This window comes from Manis pentadactyla, chromosome X (genome assembly GCF_030020395.1).
Source record: "Manis pentadactyla isolate mManPen7 chromosome X, mManPen7.hap1, whole genome shotgun sequence".
Taxonomy (NCBI): domain Eukaryota; kingdom Metazoa; phylum Chordata; class Mammalia; order Pholidota; family Manidae; genus Manis; species Manis pentadactyla.
The window spans coordinates 72399955-72424188 of NC_080038.1; the positions used below are offsets into that span (position 1 = coordinate 72399955).

The window sequence follows — 24234 nt, forward strand, 5'->3', positions numbered from 1 at the left end:
GTGAGAAGGCTCTTAGCTTCTGTGGGGAGCTGTTGGTGTACAAGAGAGGTGGAGGACCTGAGCAGACATTACTCCAAAGAAGAAATACAGATGGCCAACAGGCACATGAAAAGATGCTCCACATCACTAGTCATCAGGGTAATGCAAATCAAAACCACAATGAGATATCACCTCACACTTGTCAACATGGCTAGTATCAAAAGAGAAGAAATAATAAAGACCTGTATCTGAGAACTGTAAGACACTTGAAATTAAAGACACAAATAAATGGAAACATATCCTGTGCTTTTGGATTGGAAGAATTAATACTGTCAAAGTAGCCACCCTGCCCAAAGCAATTTACAGATTCAATACAATCCCTATCAAAATACCAATAGCACTTTTTAATGAACTACAACAAATAGTTATAAAATTCATATGGAACCCAAAAAGACCCCAAATATCAAAGCAATCCTGAGAAAGAAGAACAAACCTGGGGAGATTACGCTCCCTAACTTCAAGTTCTATTACAAAGCCACAGTAATCAAAACAGTATGGTACTGGCACAAGAACAGACCCATAGAACAATGGAAGAGAATAGACAGCCCAGATATAAACCCACACATATACAGTCAATTAATATATAATAAAGGAGCCATGAATATAAAGTGGGGCAATGACAGCCTTTTCAGTAATGGTGCTCAGAAAACTGGACAGCTACATGCTAGAGAATGAAACTGGATTACTGTCTAACTCCATACACAAAAGTAAACTTGAAATGGATCAAAAACCTAAATGTAAGACATGAAACCACAAAACTCTTGAAAGAAAGCATAGGCAAAAAATCTCTTGAACATAGGCATGAGCAATTTTTTCCTGCACACATCTCCTCAGGCAAGAGAAATAAAATCAAAAGTGAACAAGTGGGACTACATCAAACTAAAAAAAGCTCTGTACAGTAAAGGACACCATTAGTGGAACAAAAAGGCAACCTACAGTATGGGAGTATATATTTGTAAATGATGTATCCAGTAAGGGGTTAACATCTTAAATATATAAAGAATTCATACACCTCAACCCCCAAAAAACAAATAACCTGATGAAAAAAAAATGGGCAGAGGATCTGAAGAGACATTTCTCCAAAGAAGAAATACTGATGGTCAACAGGCACATGAAAAGATGATCCACATCACTAATCATCAGGGAAATGCAAATTAAAACCACACTGAGATTATCACCTCACACTACGTAGAATGGCCACTATGCAAAAGATAAGAAATTACAAGTGTTGACAAGGATGTGAAGAAATGGGTATCATCCTACATTGTTGGTGACAATGTAAATTGGTACAACCACTGTGGAAGGCAGTATGGAGGTTCCTTAAAAAACTAAAAGCAGAAATACCATTTACCCCATAATTCTGCTTTTAGGAATTTACCCAAAGAAAACAAAATCCCTGATTCAAAAAGATATGTGCATCCCTATGTTTACTGCCACATTATTTACAATAGCCAAGATATGGAAGCAACCAAAGTGACCGTCAATAGATGAATGGATAAAGATGTGGTACACATACACAATGGAGTATTATTCAGTCATAAAAAAAATCCTGCCATTTGCAACAATGTGGACAGACCAACAGGGAATTATGCTCAGTGAAATAAGCCAGGTGGAGAAAGACAACATGATTTCACTTATTTGTACAATATAAAAACAAAGCAAAACAGAATGAACAAAACAGCAGTAGACTTGGACACTGAGAAGTGACTGGTAGTTACTATAGGGGAGGGTTTGGGGCGGGTGAGGGGGATAGCACAAAAATTCTGAATCGTAAATATAACTTGGTCACAGGGAAAGTAGTACAGCATGTAGAACATAGTGAATGATTCTGTAACATCTTTCTATGTTGACAGTAACCACACTAGAGGGTGTAAGGATTTAAAAATATGGGCAACTCTTAAAGCACTGTGTTGTACATTTGAAAACAACATTAAATTTTATATCAATGATACTTCAGTAAAAAATTTAACAAAAGAAGAAACAACAAGTGTCAGTGAGTTTATGGAGGAAAGGGAACACTCATACACTGCTAGTTGGATTGCAAATTGGTGCAACCACTAGGGAAAGCAGTACTGGATTTTCTCAAAAAATCAAAAATAGAAATACAATACAACCCAGCAATTCCACTTCTTGGATTTTACCCAAAGAATATGAAATCACTAATTCAGAAAGATACATGCACATGTATGTTCACTCCTTCAATATTTTCAATAGCCAAGATGTGGAAGCAACCAATGTGTCCATTAGTAGAAGAATGGATAAAGAAGAGGTGGTACACATATACAATGGAACATTACTCAGCCATAAAAAAAGAAATCTTGCCATTTGGGAAACAAGATGGATGGACCTAGCGGGTATTAAGCTATGGGAAATAGGTTAGACAAGAGAAAGACAAATGCCATATGATTTCATTTATATGTGGAATCTGAAAAACTAACCAAGCAAAAAGAAATAGACTCAGAAACACAGAGAAGGGATGGTTGGTCATCATGGAGGTGTTGGGGGGGTGGGATGAAAGAAGTAAAGGTGATAAAGAGGTACATACTTCAACTTATAAAATATTCAGAGGAATGAAAGTACAGCATATGGAATAAAGCTCATAATATTGTAATATCCTTGTATGGTGACAGATGGTAACCTACACTTACAGTAGTGTTTATAATGTATATAATTAATGAATCACTATGATGTTCATGTGAAACCAATATTGTATATAAACTATATTTTAATAAAAATTATTAAAAAATTAAAAATTAAAAAAGGGAGATGACTTGGTAATGCTTTATTTTGTAAGCCCAGTGATTACTAACTGTTTTTTTTGGGGGGTTGTGGGGGTAGGTGATGATTAAAGTTAAATAATTTTTGTGTCAAATAAAAGATTACATTAAGAGTTTATAGTCCTTGTTTCATGAGATGGTATCTTTGAATTTTAAAAAGGAGGGTTCTTTGAAAATTAAAAGAAGAAAAAGCCAAATAAACATGTATTAAATTATAGTGGTATATGGACACCACCACTAGGAATGTGTCTGAACCTTTTTGTGCTTGATATAAATTTAATATAAAATAGCTGCTCTCCACGACTGTTTTCATACATTCTATTCATGAACAGAATACTCTGTAGAAACACTATTTCAAAGTTTACAGCATCCGTAGCTACTTACTCTGTACTCCCATGTTACTTTATATATCACATTATGTAATTTTCTGTACTTCATTATTACTTTGTTTATATATCTGACTCAACTAGATTATGGACACCTTGAGAATAAAGATGAGTCAGGATGAGGCCTAATCATCCTATATAATCAGCCTAGTGCAGTGCTTAACAGAAGTACTCAACAGCTTTAAGTAAATGAATAGTAGAAAAGTGTTTTGCAGTGGTACATGACATACTGGGAGAAAAGCACCACTGATGCTGGGCAAGGGGACTCAACTATACATTTAAGCTTATAAATAAGTTTATATTAATACAATGCTGTTTGTGTTATATATTAGGATTCCACATAAGATTTCATTTAAAAAAAGTGTGTGGGGTGGGGTGAGGGGACCACTGCTATAAGAGTTAGGAATCCAATGTCACAGTGGATCCCAGACTTGAATTTCATGGAGTGATATAATTAAAAAAATGTATCAACACCAAAAATGTAGGAAGAAGAATCTCTGAATAAAGGACAGCTTTAAAAACTGAACACATATAGCTTTGGAAAATACCTTTTAAATTATCCCTTTTTATATTTCCCATTTTGACTGGATGTTGAAACCTCATTACAGACCAGCAGTATCACAATCAACAATGAAGCTATTTAAAAAATAGAGTTTGGGGCCCATTCTCTGGAATTTTCAAATTGACAGATCTGGCATGGGTCTCAGAAATCTGTAGTTTTTAAAAGCTTACCAGGTGACGTGGTTTTCACGTACATCTAGGTTTAGAAAACATCAACATTTATTCAGTACCCTCTTCCATGGGAAAATTTAAAAACTGGAATGCTTCCATTGTCATAAACAACATATTAAGATCAGGGGAGCTCTATTTGATTATGAGATATATATATGAATGCTTCTGTTGGTATTATATATATACATATACATATGTATATATATTTATCTCAATGATCTCTTATCCACAATTCCAAAACCCAAAAAGTTCTGAAAACAGAAAGTTATACATAAAATTCGGTAGCAAAACATGACCTGAAAGAGCAAATTTGATGATAACACTTGATCTCAACAAGTTATGTAGTGCTTAATTTATCCCAATGTTCATATTTCAGTGTAAAAATATTAATGTGTGTGATTATGAGGTGCTGCCTCAAGCCACCAAGATACAATGCATTATGTTATATGTGTTTTATTGCCTTTCTAAAATTTAAAGAAGTCTGAATTCTGATTTGAATATTAAAACAAATGGCAACTCAAATCAAAACTTGTTTCCCTGTTTATGGTAATTTTCTCAATCACCAGTTATATGGAATAGTTATTGTTTAAAACATTCACCCCTTAAAAGTATAAAAGTACATAAAAATGAGGAATAAGGCAATTTTTTAATGTTTCTTTTTGGAAAGGAGCTCAATATAAAGTTACTTGCTTGTATAATCAAACTATTTTTAAGTTCAGTCAATGATATTTTCCCTTTAAAAGGATATCGGGGCTAATAAATACTCTAAAACTTTAAACTCTTGAGTACTTATAAATTACATTTTAAACTAACTCAAATAATTTAAAAAGTAATTGATTTTCAGTTGCTGGGGGAATAAACTATGAAAGTTATTTCACACAACTCAACAATGATTAGTGAAATAAAGCCTAAGAATATTGATTAAATCATAATTACTGACAACTACAGCCTTATTATTACACTTGTTTTAATAAATTCTGAGGAACAATTCAGCTCCATAAAAGCAGAAAATGCATGGGTGTATACATACACAAACACACACAAATGGTCACGTTTTTTTCTATTTAAGAAATACTACTTATTAGGCTAGATGTACATTAAGGGGATGTGATTTGCTACCAGTTCCTGCTCCAAATAGTTCTATACATTCAGAAATGAATGAGATGAATTCCCTGACTTCAACCTTACAGCAGAATATGGTAGACGAGATTACAGTTTTAGTACAGTTTAAGCATAAATAAGTATAAGCACATAAATCCACAGAGGACTACATATTTTAGACTACTACCACTGTCAAATATATTTGTATGTGTCCGTGTAGCCCAGACAGCTTGTACCACCAGTGTTTTTCTGATGATGAATCTTTTACTCTCAGCCAGAAATAAAAACATCCCTGATCTAAAACCTTGCCTCTAACCCTTGGATAAGAGATTCTTAAATTCAGGTGTCTGCTATTCAATACTCATCCTTTCTGTACATATACTACCATAAGTAAATATACTCAATGTTGAAATGGGAAAAATTGATTGCTGATGTGGAAAATAATGGCATCAATTCAATTACTAAATTGAGCTATGAACCAGAGTTGATATACTGTGTGATATTTTAGATATGTCAGTTGGCTATAAATCCCAGGGTATTTTTCTATCTGGAAAGATAACACTGGCAAAATAATCTCTTTCACTCATTAATCATAAATTCAATTTGACAAAGTGGTTGCCATTAAGATAACATTTGTCGACTGAAAAGACAAATGGCTGAAATACTTTATTTTCATGGACGTTAAGTTTATAAATACTGAAGAGTAATCTTTGTTAACATGTACAGAATGATGCATAAGACCCTAAAGTAGGTGTTGGGTAATCCCAGGACCCAACACCTTGTGCTTCAGGGATGCTGGCAGCCATCAATTACCTGACTGTGTGGTTTTACAAACATTTTCCTTTTTTTACCATACCATTCTTCCTCCCCTTCCTACCACCTTGGTCTTAACCCTTGTGAGGTTCTGCACACACAACCATGCTTGTTTTTTAGCTAACATAAATAATAACACTGACTATAAGAAACTGGCCTTTTAAAAACCTCCATTAATGGCAAATGGTTTCCCTCCTCCTCTTAAAATCCATGCAAAATCAAAAAATCAACTCACTTGGCCCTTTGGATTGATAAATGACATTAATGAATCATCTGAACATTACAATTATTTCAAATTTTCAGAACGTATTAACTCTCCATCATCCAATTTACAGAATGTAAAACATTACTTCATATATGTATACTTTTTAATAAATATCTATGAATCATATTCATCTTCAAAAGAATCTAAGCTAGGTCATCCCTAAAGTGATTGTGTAGATTCAGTTTTTCAAACTCTTTATAAAGCAAAATCTCAAGTGGAATGTCAATTTATAGAAAAAATAAGTTATTATAACTCTAGGACTTCACCAAATGTAACTGAATTGCACTGTACATTTTCAAGGCACTGGAAAAGTGAACACAGCAGACTTTGCAGCCTAGCCCAGATCGTTTATGCCTATAAGCTCTGTGGCTTTCTGGGCTTTAATTTCCTCTTCTATAAAATGAGAATACTATCACCTGTCTTCCAGTTTTGTTTTGAGGGTTTGAGGTAATATACATAAAATCCCCAGCACAAAGTTTGGCACATAATAGGTATTCAATAAATTGTCACTACCACCTCATGACTTTGCTAAGTCACCTATCTTAACTGGGCAATATGGTTAGTCAGGGAATAAAAAGTTCCACTGTCTCTTTAGAACACTCTATGTGCTTGCATCTATTTACAATTACACTGCTGATAGGCAAAGGATGGAATCAGCTATATCTTAACATATTATTGCTTTAAAATTTAAATAAATAAGAACCATTAGGGTACAATGTATTTATTATGCATACAGAAGGAAACCTTGCTTTAAGATTTCAATCTGCTTCCTCAAGAAAAATTGTTATAGTCAGTTTACTAGCAGAAATTCAGAGTAGAAATCTCTTGTCCTGTCTCCCTGAAGCAGACGGAGCAACAAGTGCAAGTAGTTATCCAAACAAAGTAGCGCAGAACACCATTTGATTCCAAGCGCCGGGGGCGGAGCCAACATGGCGGCGTGAGTAGGACAGTGGGAATCTCCTCCCAAAAACATATATACTTTTGAAAATACAACAAACACAACTAGCCCTAAAAGAGAGACCAGAAGACGCAGGACAGTGGCCAGACTGCAGCTACACCAGCGAGAACCCAGCGACTGGTGAAAGGGGTAAGATACAAGCCCCGGCCCGGCGGGACCCGAGCGCCCCTCCCCCCAGCTCCCGGCGGGAGAACAATAGGCAGAGCGGGAGGGAGACGGAGCCCAGGACTGCCGAACACCCAGCCCCAGCCATCCGGGCCAGAGCGCAGACACAGTATATGCCCAGGGGGCCCTGGATACTGGGAGAACAGGGGGTAAGACCTCAGAGCGGGTGCTGAAGCTGATGCCCCTGTGACAAAGAAAAGCGGGGGCTTTTTGAAAGTCTTAAAGGGACAGGGACTTAACAGCTTGACGGAAACAACCCAGGTCACAGTACAGCAGCTGGAAATTACAGGGAAAACCGGGTGCACTAACCCCCTGGGCAACAGCTCTGAGACCCCTCACGGAGGCAAACAGTCAAGCAGCCCCCCCATCCATCACCCCACCGGGCGCTGCGAAAGCAGAGAAGCAGCCTGAGACAAATTCCGCCCACAGAAAGGGAAATTTCTCCCTCCCGGCCAGGCAAGACACAAAGACCCACTCTACACGCAATTACCCAACACAAGCCACTAGGGGTCGCAGTTGCCCCAGTAAAGAAAGGCCAGTAGTAAGTGAAAATTTTGGCCCTCCCAGCTGACAGTCAATAGCACCTGTCAACATGAAAAGGCAAAAAAATATGATTCAGACAAGACTAACCCAGACAGCTTCGGCATCTGCTACATCTTCCCCTGAGAAGGAATCTGGGGAGATAGATTTAGCCAGTCTACCTGAAAAAGAATTCAAAACAAAAGTCATAACCATGCTGATGGACTTGCAGAGAAATATGCAAGAACTAAGGAAGGAGAATTCAGAAATAAAACAAGCTCTGGAAGGACTTCAAAACAGAATGGACGAGATGCAAGAGACCATTAATGGACTAGAAAACAGAGAACAGGAACGCAGAGAAGCTGATGCAGAGAGAGATAAAAGGATCTCCAGGAATGAAAGAATTTTAAGAGAGCTGAGTGATCAATATAAAAGAAATAATATAAGAATCATAGGCATTCCAGAAGAAGTAGAGAGAGAAAAGGGGATAGAAAATGTCTTTGAAGAAATAATTGCTGAAAATTTCCCCAAACTAGGGGAAGAAATGGCCTCTCAGACCACAGAGGTACACAGAACTCCCATGACAAGGGATCCAAGGAGGGCAACACCAAGACACATAATAATTAAAATGGCAAAGATCAAAGACAAGGACAAAGTATTACAAGCAGCCAGAGAGAAAAAAAAGGTTACCTACAAAGGAAAACCCATCAGGCTATCATCAGACTTCTCAACAGAAACCCTACAGGCCAGAAGAGAATGGCATGATATACTTAATGCAATGAAACAGAAGGGCCTCGAACCAAGACTACTGTATCCAGCACGAATATCATTTAAATATGAAGGAGGGATTAAACAATTCCCAGACAAGCAAAAGTTGGGGGAATTTGCCTCCCACAAACCACCTCTACAGGGCATCCTACAGGGACTGCTCTAGATGGGAGCACTCCTAAAAAGAGCACAGCACAAAACACCCAACATATGAAGAAGGGAGGAGGAGGAATAAGAAGGGAGAGAAATAAAGAATCATCAGATTGTGTTTATAATAGCTCAACAAGCGAGTTAAGTTAGACAGTAAGACAGTAAAGAAGCTAACCCTAAACCTTTGGTAACCACAAACTTAAAGCCTGCAATGGCAATAAATTCATACCTTTCAATAATCACCCTAAATGTAAATGGACTGAATGCACCAATCAAAAGACACAGAGTAATAGAATGGATAAAAAAGCAAGATACATCCATATGCTGCTTACAAGAGACTCACCTCAAACCCAAAGACGCGCACAGACTTAAAGTCAAGGGATGGAAAAAGATATTTCAAGCAAACAACAGAGAGAAGAAAGCAGGCGTTGCAATTCTGGTATCAGACAAAACAGACTTCAAAATAAAGAAAGTAACAAAAGACAAAGAAGGACATTACATAATGATAAAGGGCTCAGTCCATCAAGAGGATATAACCATTATAAATATATATGCACCCAATACAGGAGCACCAACATACCTGAAACAAATATTAACAGAACTAAAGGAGGAAATAGAATGCAATGCATTCATTCTAGGAGACTTCAACACACCACTCACTCCAAAGGACAGATCCACCAGACAGAAAATAAGTAAGGACACAGAGGCACTGAACAACACACTAGAACAGATGGACCTAATAGACATCTACAGAACTCTACATCCAAAAGCAACAGGATACACGTTCTTCTCAAGTGCACATGGAACATTCTCCAGAATAGACCACATACTAGGACACAAAAAGAGCCTCAGTAAATTCCAAAAGATTGAAATCCTACCAACCAACTTTTCAGACCACAAAGGCATTAAACTAGAAATAAACTGTTCAAAGAAAGCAAAAAGGCTCACAAACACATGGAGGCTAAACAACACGCTCCTAAATAATCAATGGATCAATGACCAAATCAAAATGGAGATCCAGCAATATATGGAAACAAATGACAACAACAACACTAAGCCCCAACTTCTGTGGGACGCAGCAAAAGCAGTCTTAAGAGGAAAGTATATAGCACTCCAAGCATATTTAAAAAAAGAAGAGCAATCCCAAATGAACGGTCTAATGTCACAACTATCAAAATTGGAAAAAGAAGAACAAATGAGGCCTAAGGTCAGCAGAAGGAGGGACATAATAAAGATCAGAGAAGAAATAAATAAAATTGATTCCAAGCGCCAACAGTATGATTATGCAATCCTTTGGGCACACAGGAGTAGAGGTTTGAAAAAAATTAAGAGGAAGTAAATAAAAATGTTCCACTAACACCTGCCTACCCCCAAATAAATCAGTAGGACTAATACCATAGACTGTTTATTCATACATTGGATGAGAAGCAGCAGCAATACGCATCCAACTTTCCCCTTTTTCAGCTCCCAGCACCATGACCAGCCCTTGTATATCTCTGGGAGGTAAAGTCTGGGATCACAGAAAAGCAGGGAGATCATCAGAACTGAAAGGAACCTTAAAGATCACTTGTCAACTTCCTCATTTTACAGATGTGAACAGACATGAAAACTAAAGCCTAAAGATGGATAATTGAGTAGTAACTAACCGCTGAATAAAAGAACAAGAAGCTCTAATCCAACTCAACTCTTATTTCCTTCTTTGCAATATAACTTGCATAGCAAATTGCCCCAGGACTAGTCCTAAATGGACTCAAATGATGAACTACAAGTAATCCCTACATGTACTACTTCTTACAAGACACAGCATTCTATTGGATAGCCAAGCCATAAATTATAAAACTACTGTCAGGTAACAATACTTAAAAAGCAAATTTGAAATATTATTAATTATCTTCGTTCAAAAAAAAAGCCACAATACATTTGCCAACACTAGCAAAGCCTCAGTGATTGTGACATGTAATTAGTTCTGCTTTAGAATATAAAGCCATTTATAATGGGAAACAGACATTTTTAAGGTAGCCAGCAAACTACCTATAACACAGTCTCATTTGTCAGGATGATTACAAAAGGAGACAATGAGACCAGTCGAGTTCACAATATGCATTTCTCTACTTTAGAATGTCTACAGTACCTAATATCTACTTCATTACCTCTCAACTTTTTCAGGTTAGAATCCCTTGAAGAAAACAGTTATAGATATTTCATCCAGGAAAAGGCACATGCTAACACACAAAATTTTGCATACAATTTCAAGGAGTTTAGTAAGTCCTCACAGTATCAAGAACTGCTGTTCTAGCATTCATCTGTTAGTATGTGCTACCTCATGTTGCTGTTAATTCCCACACATGTGTGTTCTGACTCAGATCAAAAGTTGCTCCAAGTCGGGAATGGGTCTCTATTGACAGCCTGGGTGCATTGCTCAGCTCACAACAGACTCAATATATGCTAATTTATTCTTAACAGAAGGTATTTGCCCATTTTGTATCCACCATGGGCAGAGTGCTATGCAAGGAAATGAGAATTCAAAGATGAAAGATAAGGACCCACCCTCAAGGAACTCACAGGCTAAGGTAGATAAATAAAAATATGGTTACAATAGTGAAAAAAATGGTTAAAATGAGGGGGGTGGGTAAAACATGGGGAAAGGAGCACAGAGGAGGAACTAGTGGGAACTGATGATCTCAGATTTCTAGGTTTGTTGTAGATGGTGGGTTAGATTAGGAAGATGACATGGAAAACTTCCTGGAAATGAAGTGTGCTTGAGCTAGGTTCAACAAAAACAGCAAAATGCCAGAAGGGTAGAAACATGGTGGGGGTGAGGGGAAGAGCACAGAGAGGGAAGTATCCTTTAATGATTTCTGTTCTATTGTTTCATTCCTATAGTTAATCCACACACTACTCATGAAACACACTGTGTTAATATTGCACACATACTGCTATTAGTTCTATATTTGTAAAACACCTATATGAACATGCTACAGTATATACACTTGACTATTCCACCAAGTTCTTTAAAGTGTGATTTGATTTAATCCACCATGACAAATTCAGTATGTTTAATTGTCTGGAGACAGATTGAATTACCATGGTAATTCAATTGTGTTAGCACATTTAGTCTTCTTACATACTGTAACAATGAGATTTTTGCATTTTTATATAGGTGACAAATGTTACTCAAGTTTCTGTTCAAGCTATTTATTTATGGAAGACAGGTCTGAGTCCATATGTCATTTTCCTCCTCTAGACTCCAAGGAAAAGGTCTGGATTAAACAAAAAAGAACCAGAAGTAATTACTGCCATCTGGTAAGAATTAAGTTAACCTCTTCACTTCCTTTGGTAGACTGAAAGGTAGTTAATAGTTTATTTGTGTTAGGTATTAAACTATTGATAGCAGTGCCATAAGTTTTAATTATAGTCAGGCATACATACTTTTCAGTGAATGAAAATTAGTAACTCATTTAATTTCTTATTGGGAATCACATAGGGTAAAGTAGAGAAAAAACAACTTGCATTATTAGAAAACAAAAGCAATTTTAGAGCTATTCAAATCCTTCCAAAAGTTCTGGGGAAAGAGATAATAATCCGCATTCTATTTCGTTCAAAACTACAATTTCATAAGCCCTCTCACTTCATTTTATCTTCATAACAACCTTATAAGGTTGGCAGATCAGTTAGTATGTTTACAGAGGGGTGAAGGATGCTTGACAAGAGGCTGTAAGACTTGCCCTAACTCACATGTTTCTCAAGAGGTGGAACTGGGATTAGAAGGTGATCTTCTGACTCCCAGTTCAGCGCTCTTTCCTTTTTGATGCTGCTTTTTAAAAAAATCATCTGACACTTCAATACATTATATCCTTTAAACTGTAGTGATAACTAGGCCTTTTAGTTATCTACTCTTGGTGACATGACCTATTTCTGCACCTCATCAAGGGATTTACTTTTATTCTTGGTTTACCCTGGGCAGTTCAGATAGAGTATGTTATCAATATGGCTTATGTATTTCAGTCCTCTCACCAAATGTCTTTCTGTATTTCAAATTTAAAAACTAATGAAGGGAGGGGGCGGAAGATGGCGGCGTGAGTAGAGCAGCGGAAATCTCCTCCCAAAACAACATATATCTATGAAAATATAACAAAGACAACCCTTCCTAGAATAAAGACCAGAGGACACAGGACAATATCCAGACCACATCCACACCTGAGAGAACCCAGCGCCTCGCGAAGGGGGTAAGATACAAGCCCCGGCCCCGCGGGAGCCGAGCGCCCCTCCCCCCAGCTCCCGGCGGGAGAAGAGCAGGCAGAGCGGGAGGGAGACGGAGCCCAGGGCTGCCGAACACCCAGCCCCAGCCATCCGGGCCAGAGCGCAGGGCCCTCGATACTGGGAAAACAGGGCAGCAACAACAGTGAGCAGGCACTGGAGGCTGGGCGACAGAGGACATAAGAAAAGCGCGCGACCATTTTTTTTTTTTGCTTTTTTGCTGCTTTGTTTTGGCGAGCGCTTTTTGGAAGTCTTAAAGGGACAGGGACCCCAATATTAAGGAAACAGGGCAGAAAGACCGGTGAGCAGAGGCCTGAGGCTGGCACCGGAGAATAAAGAAAAACGAAAGACCACCTTTTTTTTTTTTTAATTAAAAAATTTTTTTTTTAATTAAAAAAATTTTTTTTTCTTGTTTTTTTTTGTGGTCGTTGTTTTGTTTTGGCGGGTGCTTTTTGGAAGTCTTAAAGGGGCAGGGCGGGTCACTTAATCCAGAGGTAGGGAATCCGGGGTCTCTGGGCACCCTAACCCCTGGGCTACAGGGAGCAGGGAGGCCCCTTACGGAGATAAATAGCCTCCCAGCAGCTCCTGCTCCAACGCGACTCCACCATTTTGGAGTAGCTGCCCGAGCCAGGCCACGCCCACAGCAACAGCGGAGATTAACTCCATAGCAGCCGGGCAGGAAGCAGAAACCCTGTCTGCGCGCAGCTGCGCAGCACAAGCCACTAGAGGCCGCTGTTCTCCCAGGAGAGGAGGGCCACAAACCAACAAGAAAGGAAGTCCTTCCAGCCGTCACTCGTCCCAGTTCTGCAGACTATTCCTATCACCATGAAAAGGCAAAGCTACAGGCAGACAAAGATCACAGAGACAACACCAGAGAAGGAGACAGACCTAACCAGTCTTCCTGACAAAGAATTCAAAATAAGAATCATAAACATGCTGACAGAGATGCAGAGAAATACGCAAGAAAAATGGGATGAAGTCCGGAAAGAGATCACAGATGCCAGAAAGGAGATCGCAGAAATGAAACAAACTCTGGAAGGGTTTATAAGCAGAATGGATAGAATGCAAGAGGCCATTGATGGAATTGAAATAAGAGAACAGGAACGCATAGAAGCTGACATAGAGAGAGACAAAAGGATCTCCAGGAATGAAACAATATTAAGAGAACTGTGTGACCAATCTAAAAGGAGCAATATCCGTATTATAGGGGTCCCAGAAGAAGAAGAGAGAGGCAAAGAGATGGAAAGTATCTTAGAAGAAATAATTGCTGAAAACTTCCCCACACTGGGGGAGGAAGTAATCAAACAGACCACGGAAATACACAGAACCCCCAACAGAAAGGATCCAAGAAGGGCAACACCAAGACACATAATAATTAAAATGGCAAAGATCAAGGACAAGGAAAGAGTGTTAAAGGCGGCTAGAGAGAAAAAGGTCACCTATAAAGGGAAACCCATCAGGCTAACGTCAGATTTCTCAACAGAAACCCTACAGGCCAGAAGAGAATGGCATGATATATTTAATACAATGAAACAGAAGGGCCTTGAACCAAGGATACTGTATCCAGCACGACTATCATTCAAATATGACGGTGGGATTAAACAATTCCCAGACAAACAAAAGCTGAGGGAATTTGCTTTCCACAAACGACCTCTACAGAACATCTTACAGGGACTGCTCTAGATGGGAGCACTCCTAGAAAGAGCACAGCACAAAACACCCAACATATGAAGAATCGAGGAGGAGGAACAAGAAGGGAGAGAAGAAAAGAATCTCCAGATAGTGTATATAACAGCTCAATAAGCGAGCTAAGATAGGCAGTAAGATACTAAAGAGGCTAACCTTGAACCTTTGGTAACCACGAATTTAAAGCCTGCAATGGCAATAAGTACATATCTTTCAATAGTCACCCTAAATGTTAATGGGTTGAATGCACCAATCAAAAGACACAGAGTAACAGAATGGATAAAAAAGCAAGACCCATCTATATGCTGCTTACAAGAAACTCACCTCAAACCCAAAGACATGTACAGACTAAAAGTCAAGGGATGGAAAAACATATTTCAAGCAAACAACAGTGAGAAGAAAGCAGGGGTTGCAGTACTAATATCAGACAAAATAGACTTCAAGACAAAGAAAGTAACAAGAGATAAAGAAGGACACTACATAATGATAAAGGGCTCAGTCAAACAAGAGGATATAACCATTCTAAATATATATGCACCCAACACAGGAGCACCAGCATATGTGAAACAAATACTAACAGAACTAAAGGGGGATATAGACTGCAATGCATTCATTCTAGGAGACTTCAACACACCACTCACCCCAAAGGATAGATCCACTGGGCAGAAAATAAGTAAGGACACGGAAGCACTGAACAACACAGTAGAGCAGATGGACCTAATAGACATCTATAGAACTCTACATCCAAAAGCAGCGGGATATACATTCTTCTCAAGTGCACATGGAACATTCTCCAGAATAGACCACATACTAGGCCACAAAAAGAGCCTCAGTAAATTCCAAAAGATTGAAATCCTACCAACCAACTTTTCAGACCACAAAGGCATAAAACTAGAAATAAACTGTACAAAGAAAGCAAAGAGGCTCACAAACACATGGAGGCTTAACAACACGCTCCTAAATAATCAATGGATCAATGACCAAATCAAAATGGAGATCCAGCAATATATGGAAACAAATGACAACAACAACACTAAGCCCCAACTTCTGTGGGACACAGCAAAAGCAGTCTTAAGAGGAAAGTATATAGCAATCCAAGCATATTTAAAAAAGGAAGAGCAATCCCAAATGAATGGTCTAATGTCACAATTATCGAAATTGGAAAAAGAAGAACAGATGAGGCCTAAGGTCAGCAGAAGGAGGGACATAATAAAGATCAGAGAAGAAATAAATAAAATTGAGAAGAATAAAACAATAGCAAAAATCAATGAAACCAAGAGCTGGTTCTTCGAGAAAATAAACAAAATAGATAAGCCTCTAGCCAGACTTATTAAGAAGAAAAGAGAATCAACACAAATCAACAGTATCAGAAACGAGAAAGGAAAAATCACGACGGACCCCACAGAAATGCAAAGAATTATTGGAGAATACTATGAAAACCTATATGCTAACAAGCTGGGAAACCTAGGAGAAATGGACAACTTCCTAGAAAAATATAACCTTCCAAGATTGACCCAGGAAGAAACAGAAAATCTAAACAGACCAATTACCAGCAACGAAATTGAAGAGGTAATCAAAAAATACCAAAGAACAAAACCCCCGGGCCAGATGGATTTACCTCGGAATTTTATCAGACATACAGGGAAGACATAATACCCATTCTCCTTAAAGTTTTCCAAAAAATAGAGGAGGAGGGGATACTCCCAAACTCATTCTATGAAGCTAACATCACCCTAATACCAAAACCAGGCAAAGACCCCACCAAAAAAGAAAACTACAGACCAATATCCCTGATGAACGTAGATGCAAAAATACTCAACAAAATATTAGCAAACCGAATTCAAAAATACATCAAAAGGATCATACACCATGACCAAGTGGGATTCATCCCAGGGATGCAAGGATGGTACAACATTCGAAAGTCCATCAACATCATCCACCAGATCAACAAAAAGAAAGACAAAAACCACATGATCATCTCCATAGATGCTGAAAAAGCATTTGACAAAGTTCAACATCCATTCATGTTAAAAACTCACAGCAAAATGGGAATAGAGGGCAAGTACCTCAACATAATAAAGGCCATCTATGAGAAACCCACAGCCAACATTATATTGAACAGCGAGAAGCTGAAAGCATTTCCTCTGAGATCGGGAACTAGACAGGGATGCCCACTCTCTCCACTGTTATTTAACATAGTACTGGAGGTCCTAGCCACGGCAATCAGACAAAATAAAGAAATACAAGGAATCCAGATTGGTAAAGAAGAAGTTAAACTGTCACTATTTGCAGATGACATGATACTGTACATAAAAAACCCTAAAGACTCCACCCCAAAACTACTAGAACTGATATCGGAATACAGCAAAGTTGCAGGATACAAAATCAACACACAGAAATCTGTGGCTTTCCTGTATACTAACAATGAACCAACAGAAAGAGAAATCAGGAAAACAACTCCATTCACAATTGCATCAAAAAAAATAAAATACCTAGGAATAAACCTAACCAAAGAAGTGAAAGACTTATACTCTGAAAACTACAAGTCACTCTTAAGAGAAATTAAAGGGGACACTAACAGATGGAAACTCATCCCATGCTCGTGGCTAGGAAGAATTAATATCGTTAAAATGGCCATCCTGCCCAAAGCAATATACAGATTTGATGCAATCCCTATGAAACTACCAGCAACATTCTTCAATGAACTGGAACAAACAATTCAAAAATTCATATGGAAACACCAAAGACCCCGAATAGCCAAAGCAATCCTGAGAAAGAAGAATAAAGTAGGGGGGATCTCACTCCCCAACTTCAAGCTCTACTATAAAGCCATAGTAATCAAGACAATTTGGTACTGGCACAAGAGCAGAGCCACAGACCAATGGAACAGACTAGAGAATCCAGACATTAACCCAGACATATATGGTCAATTAATATTTGATAAAGGAGCCATGGACATACAATGGCGAAATGACAGTCTCTTCAACAGGTGGTGCTGGCAAAACTGGACAGCTACATGTAGGAGAATGAAACTGGACCATTGTCTAACCCCATATACAAAAGTAAACTCAAAATGGATCAAAGACCTGAATGTAAGCCATGAAACCATTAAACTCTTGGAAGAAAACATAGGCGAAAACCTCTTAGACATAAACATGAGTGACCTCTTCTTGAACATATCTCCCCGGGCAAGGAAAACAACAGCAAAAATGAGTAAGTGGGACTATATTAAGCTGAAAAGCTTCTGTACAGCAAAAGACACCATCAATAGAACAAGAAGGATCCCTACAGTATGGGAGAATATATTTGAAAATGACACATCCGATAAAGGCTTGACGTCCAGAATATATAAGGAGCTCTCACGCCTCAACAAACAAAAAACAAATAACCCAATTAAAAAATGGGCAGAGGAACTGAACAGACAGTTCTCCAAAAAAGAAATACAGATGGCCAACAGACACATGAAAAGATGCTCCACATCGCTAATTATCAGAGAAATGCAAATTAAAACTACAATGAGGTATCACCTCACACCAGTAAGGATGGCTGCCATCCAAAAGACAAACAACAACAAATGTTGGCGAGGCTGTGGAGAAAGGGGAACCCTCCTACACTGCTGGTGGGAATGTAAGTTAGTTCAACCATTGTGGAAAGCAGTATGGAGGTACATCAAAATGCTCAAAACAGACTTACCATTTGACCCAGGAATTCCACTCCTAGGAATTTACCCTAAGAATGCAGCAATCAAGTTTGAGAAAGACAGATGCACCCCTATGTTTATTGCAGCACTATTTACAATAGCCAAGAATTGGAAGCAACCTAAATGTCCATCAATAGATGAATGGATAAAGAAGATGTGGTACATATACACAATGGAATACTACTCAGCTATAAGAAAAGGGCAAATCCAATCATTTGCAGCAACATGGATGGAGCTGGAGGGTATTATGCTCAGTGAAACAAGCCAAGCGGAGAAAGAGAAATACCAAATGATTTCACTTATCTGTGGAATATAAGAACAAAGGAAAAACTGAAGGAACAAAACAGCAGCAGAATCACAGAACTCAAGAATGGACTAACAGGTACCAAAGGGAAAGGGACTGGGGAGGATGGGTGGGTAGGGAGGGATAAGGGGGGGAGAAGTAGGGGGGTATTAAGATTAACATGCATGGGGGGGTAGGAGAAAAGGGAGGGCTGTACAACACAGAGAAGGCAAGTAGTGATTCTACAACATTTTGCTATGCTGATGGACAGTGACTGTAAAGGGGTTTATAGGGGAGACCTGGTATAGGGGAGAGCCTAGTAAACATAATATTCGTCATGTAAGTGTAGATTAGTGATAGCAAAAAAAAAAAAAAAAAAAAAGGGCAGTTCCTGTGTGGTAACCTCCAACGAGTTCTACACAAGGGTATAAAGGGCATATAAAAGTGTAGGCAAAGGGTCTGTTTGTGTTTACACAGAGGATCAAAGCCTAATTCGGCTACCCCGAAAATGAACTAAGATACGATATGAAAAAGAACTTCCAACATCTGCACTCTCTGGAAGACTCATGCCAGAAGATGATCATCAAAAAACCCCAACAAAGATCCACGCACTGCTACAGCTGTAGATGCACTCATCCCACCAGTTCCTGGACTTGCCATGGGAATGAGGAAGGAGATATCTAAGCTGGCCTGTGCATACAGTAAAACAACAAAATTGGACTGGATCTATACTGTTGGAACTCAACCAAGAATTTGGAGAAGTGCAAATTGTAGCGCTCCAAAGTCTTACAACTACAAACTATTTATTGTTAAAAGAACATATGGCATGTGAACAGTCCCCAGGAATGGGTTGTTTTAATTTGTCTGATTTCTCTCAGACTGTTCAAGTTCATTTGGACAATATCCACCATATCATAGATAAGTTTTCACAAATGCCTAAGGTGCCTAACTGGTTTTCTTGGTTTCACTGCAGATGGCTGGTAATTACAGATATGCCTTGGTTATGTAACTATACTCCTATTATGTTAATGTGTGTGTGCAATTTAAGTAGTAGCTTAAAACCTATACATGCTGAAGTTACTCTACAAGAAGATATGTCAAAGAAATAATCAATCTTCCCATGTTTTCTTCCGCCTGCTACTTCTATAGCTTTTCTTCTTCCTTCCTAATTACAACCCTTAAATAGAATTCGTGCCTCATATCAAATTTACCGAGTATCATAATTCTTCCAAGTGGTAAAGATAACTCAAGACAAATGCTGGGCATAGAAGCCACAGGGCATAAATATGCAAAGAAGTAAAAAGCTAACTTTTTCAAACAATAAGGCTTCTCTCTCACTTACCAACTTCACATTTCCCTGTATGGCCCCGGAAGATGACTGGTTAGCCAGAGACGGGTAAGATTCCTCAAGGGAGGAACAACCTAAGACAGGCACAGTCGCAGGGGGGTCATCAGGTGAGAAATTGGGGATCAACAGAGGTGAGGCTTAGAACCTCACCCCCCCGTTCTGAGAGAAATCTTCTGCATACGTGGATGTTTTATTGCCCTGGTCTAGCTTGGATTAACACATAGTCTACAGGCACACACCTGATCATCTACATGTGCTCTCTTACAACACTAAACTATGTATTCTACCTTTATCTTGTATCTACCTACCACTTCAGCATTTTATTAAAAATAATAATAATAAAGAGAGAAATGTGGTATCCACATATAAATCAAGTATAAAAACCAAATGAGTATTCATATTTGAACTGACTGTTTATAGTTCATAATGCATGAGCAAAACCGAAAGTTTCTGTGATGACTGCCCTTGTACTGTTCACTATGTAACTTATTCATTATGTAAGAATTTGTTCTCCATGTAAAAACTTGTTTGTTATGCCTCAGAAGATTGGAGACTGACAAAAATTAGGCTTGGGGTGGAATAATGATTGTGCATTGAGCATTGACTCCCCTATACAGAATTTTATTGTCGTTAACAACCATTTGATCAATAAATATGAGAGATGCCCTCACAAAAAAAAAAAAAAAAAAAAAGGACAGACTTCCAATGGTAAAATAAATTAGTAACCAGGATGTAATGTATAGCATAAGGAATATAGTCAAGATATTGTAACAGCTTGGTAGGGTGATAGCTGGAACCTAGAATTATGTATATAAATGTTCTACCACTGTGTTGTACACTTGAAACTCATGTAATGTAATACTGTGTGTCAACTACCCTTCAATAAAAAATAATTATTTAAAAAAAAAAAAAAAAAAAAAAAACTAATGAAGGACAAAGAGCTTTAATATGCGCAATCAAACAATTACTATTACCCACATTTTGTCATTTTGCCAAGTTTCATTCAATGGCAAGATACCAAGCTACTCTTATTTTCTACAATGCCAACTCCTGGAAAGAGAAGAAATTAGAGACACACGGAAATCATGTGATAGTATTTCAGTTGTGAAGAACAATTTCATCCTTCTTTAATTCAGAGTCTCACAGAGCTTGGGTCCTAACTCCGACCTCACTGCTTAATTAGTAACCCGTGTGCAAACTTGAATAAACACGTGATTAATTTTTATAGCTTTAGGGAATTCTGAGTCTCCATGTGTGTCAAGTAAGATTCTTAACAAACAAGCACTTTGGAGGGCTGGTATTAAGCACTTTACCTCATTAACAGTCATGTCCATCCAGAAAAAGGAAAAAGTTCCACAAAAGCTATTTGCCCTCCCTATACCTTCAGAATCTATATCTCCGCCCCAAATCTCTGTCCAACTCCTGCTGCCTGTTTCTGCACCACTTTCCCTCGATTTCTAAGAAGTAAGCTCCATTAACTGAGGACAGGTGACAGCAGCCCTCCACAAGGGAGAGTTCGCGTTTAGAGTCTTCTCTAAACGGTACCGTAACTCCTCCGACTCTTGCCAAAGCAGCCCCCACGTCCCGATTCTAGGATGGCGGCGGCTCCCAGGCAAACAACAAACAAAACAAAACAAGCTGCCCTCGCCTACCAATCGGCGTCAGTGCCCTCACCCCTCCACAACTAGACCTGAAAGGTCACTACCAGGCGCCTCCCACGGCCCGAGCCCCTGCCCCCGCTTCCCTAAGCCCCAGCAGCAGCTTTCAGACGGGAAAGGATACTCTCCATATTCGACAAGGTCCCACCACTCTTCTCGGGAGGCGACAGCCCGGGACAGCTGGACGGGTTTGATGGGAGGGAGCTCGGAGTGCGGTCCTAGCTCGTAGCGGCGGTCCGCCGGGTTCCCAGGTTTGCAGCCCCACTTCCTGTTTCGGTGAGCGACGGGCCGGGGGTGGGGGTGGAGACCTCTGTGCCCGGGGGCCGGGGCTGGACCAGCGCCAAAATGGCTCCTTCTGGAAGAGGCGGTTAGGTCGGGTTGCGGTCGCTTGGGGGCGTTGGCGGGCTCGAGGGCAGGAGATCCGCCCTTCCCCCTTGAGTTAGTCGCGTGCACCCTCTTCCAGCCCAGCGCCTAACGGTTTTCGTCACCCCACTAACCTCCTAGTTCTTTCGTCGTGCTCCGAACTCTTCTTATCATTCCGTCCCACCTCTTCCCTCAGATTTCACACTATCCTTGGCCCCTCATTCCTGTCCTCAGAGCTTAAGTCTTACCGATGAAGGAAAAAGGTATAGGGCTTTTAAAGTACTTAAAAATGTGTATGATCGTAAGATATACAGGCCTACGTGACTAGCGGGGTTGGTAATTTTGAGTTGTGAGGTTCAGCTGAAGTTTTAGAAAGGATTATTATCTTTAAAATGTTAAGTTAGAAGAGGAGGACAAGAAAGTCTAGGTTTAAGAGGTGCAGTTTCTGTGAAATATGTATTCATATTAAATAGATTATTAATATTTTTGTTAGATGGCAAAATATGAAAATTCTATGAAATCTGAACTATAATGAGCGGGGAGGTTAATTGAAACACTAAATAGTGGTTGCCGTTTTGTATGTGGCTTTTTTAAATAGACAAAGTAATTTATTAGACGCCATATCTAGATTTATTGGAAAGAAGGGAATCAGGCACTGGTGTGGCTACATTTCAATTCAAACTCTTGGACATTGCAAGGAAGAGCTAACAGATACTACTTTGAAAAAAAATAGCTAAAATAAATATTCTCTTAGAAATTTTATAAGTTTGACATTAAAATGTTTTCATCTTTAAAATTTCAGTATGTGGGGAAAATAGTGAATATATAATTGACTAAGCTTCTTTTTCTCTTTAAGACTATTTCCTATAGAACCAAAATGGTTCTAAAAGCTCTTGTTTTACTTGTTTGTGTTAATGATGGTTGGTAGGCTTCAGATTATTAACTAATTATAAACCCTGGATGCTGGCAAAACAAACCTCTTTGAATATTATATTGTAGAAAAGTGCAATTTGGAAACCACTACCATAAATGAAACTGTGTAAAGATTTCTTTTACTTTTTGATCTCTCGATATCTGTTTTTGAGATGCAAGATTTATTTTTATAGAGAGCAGCAAAACTTGGCAGATTTAATTATTGTTTCCTCACTTTCCTTGCTAGATAAATAATTTTGTTACTGAGAAGTTTTCTTCTTGGTGTAAAGATAAAACATATTTCTTAAAATGTTCATCACTAGATGCTTAGTATGTATTAACACAGCTCTCTCAATAAGTCCAGCGGTAAACCACAACAATCCATTAAAACAAACATTTCCAAGTTTTACTAAAGACATTTTTTTTACTTATATGTAGGTAACTTAGAAGAATAGACCTTTTTAAAGCAGTGTTTTTAAAAGTGTTTTGCGTATTGTAGAACTTCGTAAGAGAAGGATCCTTAGGATAGGATGAAGATTTCAGTAAAATTAAGATCTGAAGATATGTGTTAGGAAAATTTTTACTGATGGCCATCTTAAGTGAAAAACATACTTTGTATCTTTGCTTGACTAATAACTTAGAAGATTAAGAACTTTTATGAGGTCTGAATTAATTTTGACTCCAAAAATTGCCCTCCAGTTCTTTTCTTAGCTATCTTATTTCTGAAAGTTAGATTAAGAAAATTTTTTGATCCTAGGCACAGTGATGGAACTATTTAAAGTATATGTATGTTCAGTTATAACTGCTGCCATTGAAAGCAGAGTTGAAATCTGTTAAGATCATAAACTGATTTTAGTGCAGAGAAAGCCTAGAATGGGAAGACGTGAAGTTTTCATTGTTTTTAAGTATTTAATACCTATAAACTAATATTTGTAAAACATGAGTACAAAATAAGAAGCAATATAGCAAACACCTGGGACCTATCACCTAATTTAAGAAAATTACCATTCCCTTTACATTCCCTTGTATACCTGTTTCCTAATCACATTTTTTTCTTCCCTCTGTAAAGGCAGCTGTCTAGAATTTATGTAAAATTTCCATTTTTCTTTATAGTTTCACCATGTATTTGCATCCCTAAACAATATGCTAGTGTTGCATGTTTTTGTGCTTTGTGTAAATGCTGCTTTTTCTTCTTGGGCTTGCTTTTGTAACTCATCATAATATTACTTATCTGTGTTATTGTGTGTAACCATAGGTCATTCACTTTCTTTGCTGTAAAGTATTCCACTGTATGAATATATCATAATTTATTCATCCATTCTCCTGATAAGGAATATTAGGGGTCATGCCCAGG

At 38.4% G+C, this 24234-nt stretch overlaps 1 long non-coding RNA gene across 2 annotated transcripts in view; it reads right to left on the reverse strand.

The window, feature by feature from the left end:
- Positions 1 to 21998, reverse strand: part of LOC118934487 (uncharacterized) — a 63459-nt gene extending 41461 nt beyond the window's left edge. Inside the window, exon 1 of one of the 2 annotated variants that reach the window (XR_005033488.2) lies at positions 21730 to 21998. This is a non-coding gene — a long non-coding RNA (uncharacterized LOC118934487). The remainder of the gene's footprint in view (positions 1 to 21729) is intronic. The other variant, XR_008995065.1, reaches the window with a different exon arrangement.
- Positions 21999 to 24234: the final 2236 nt, after the last annotated feature.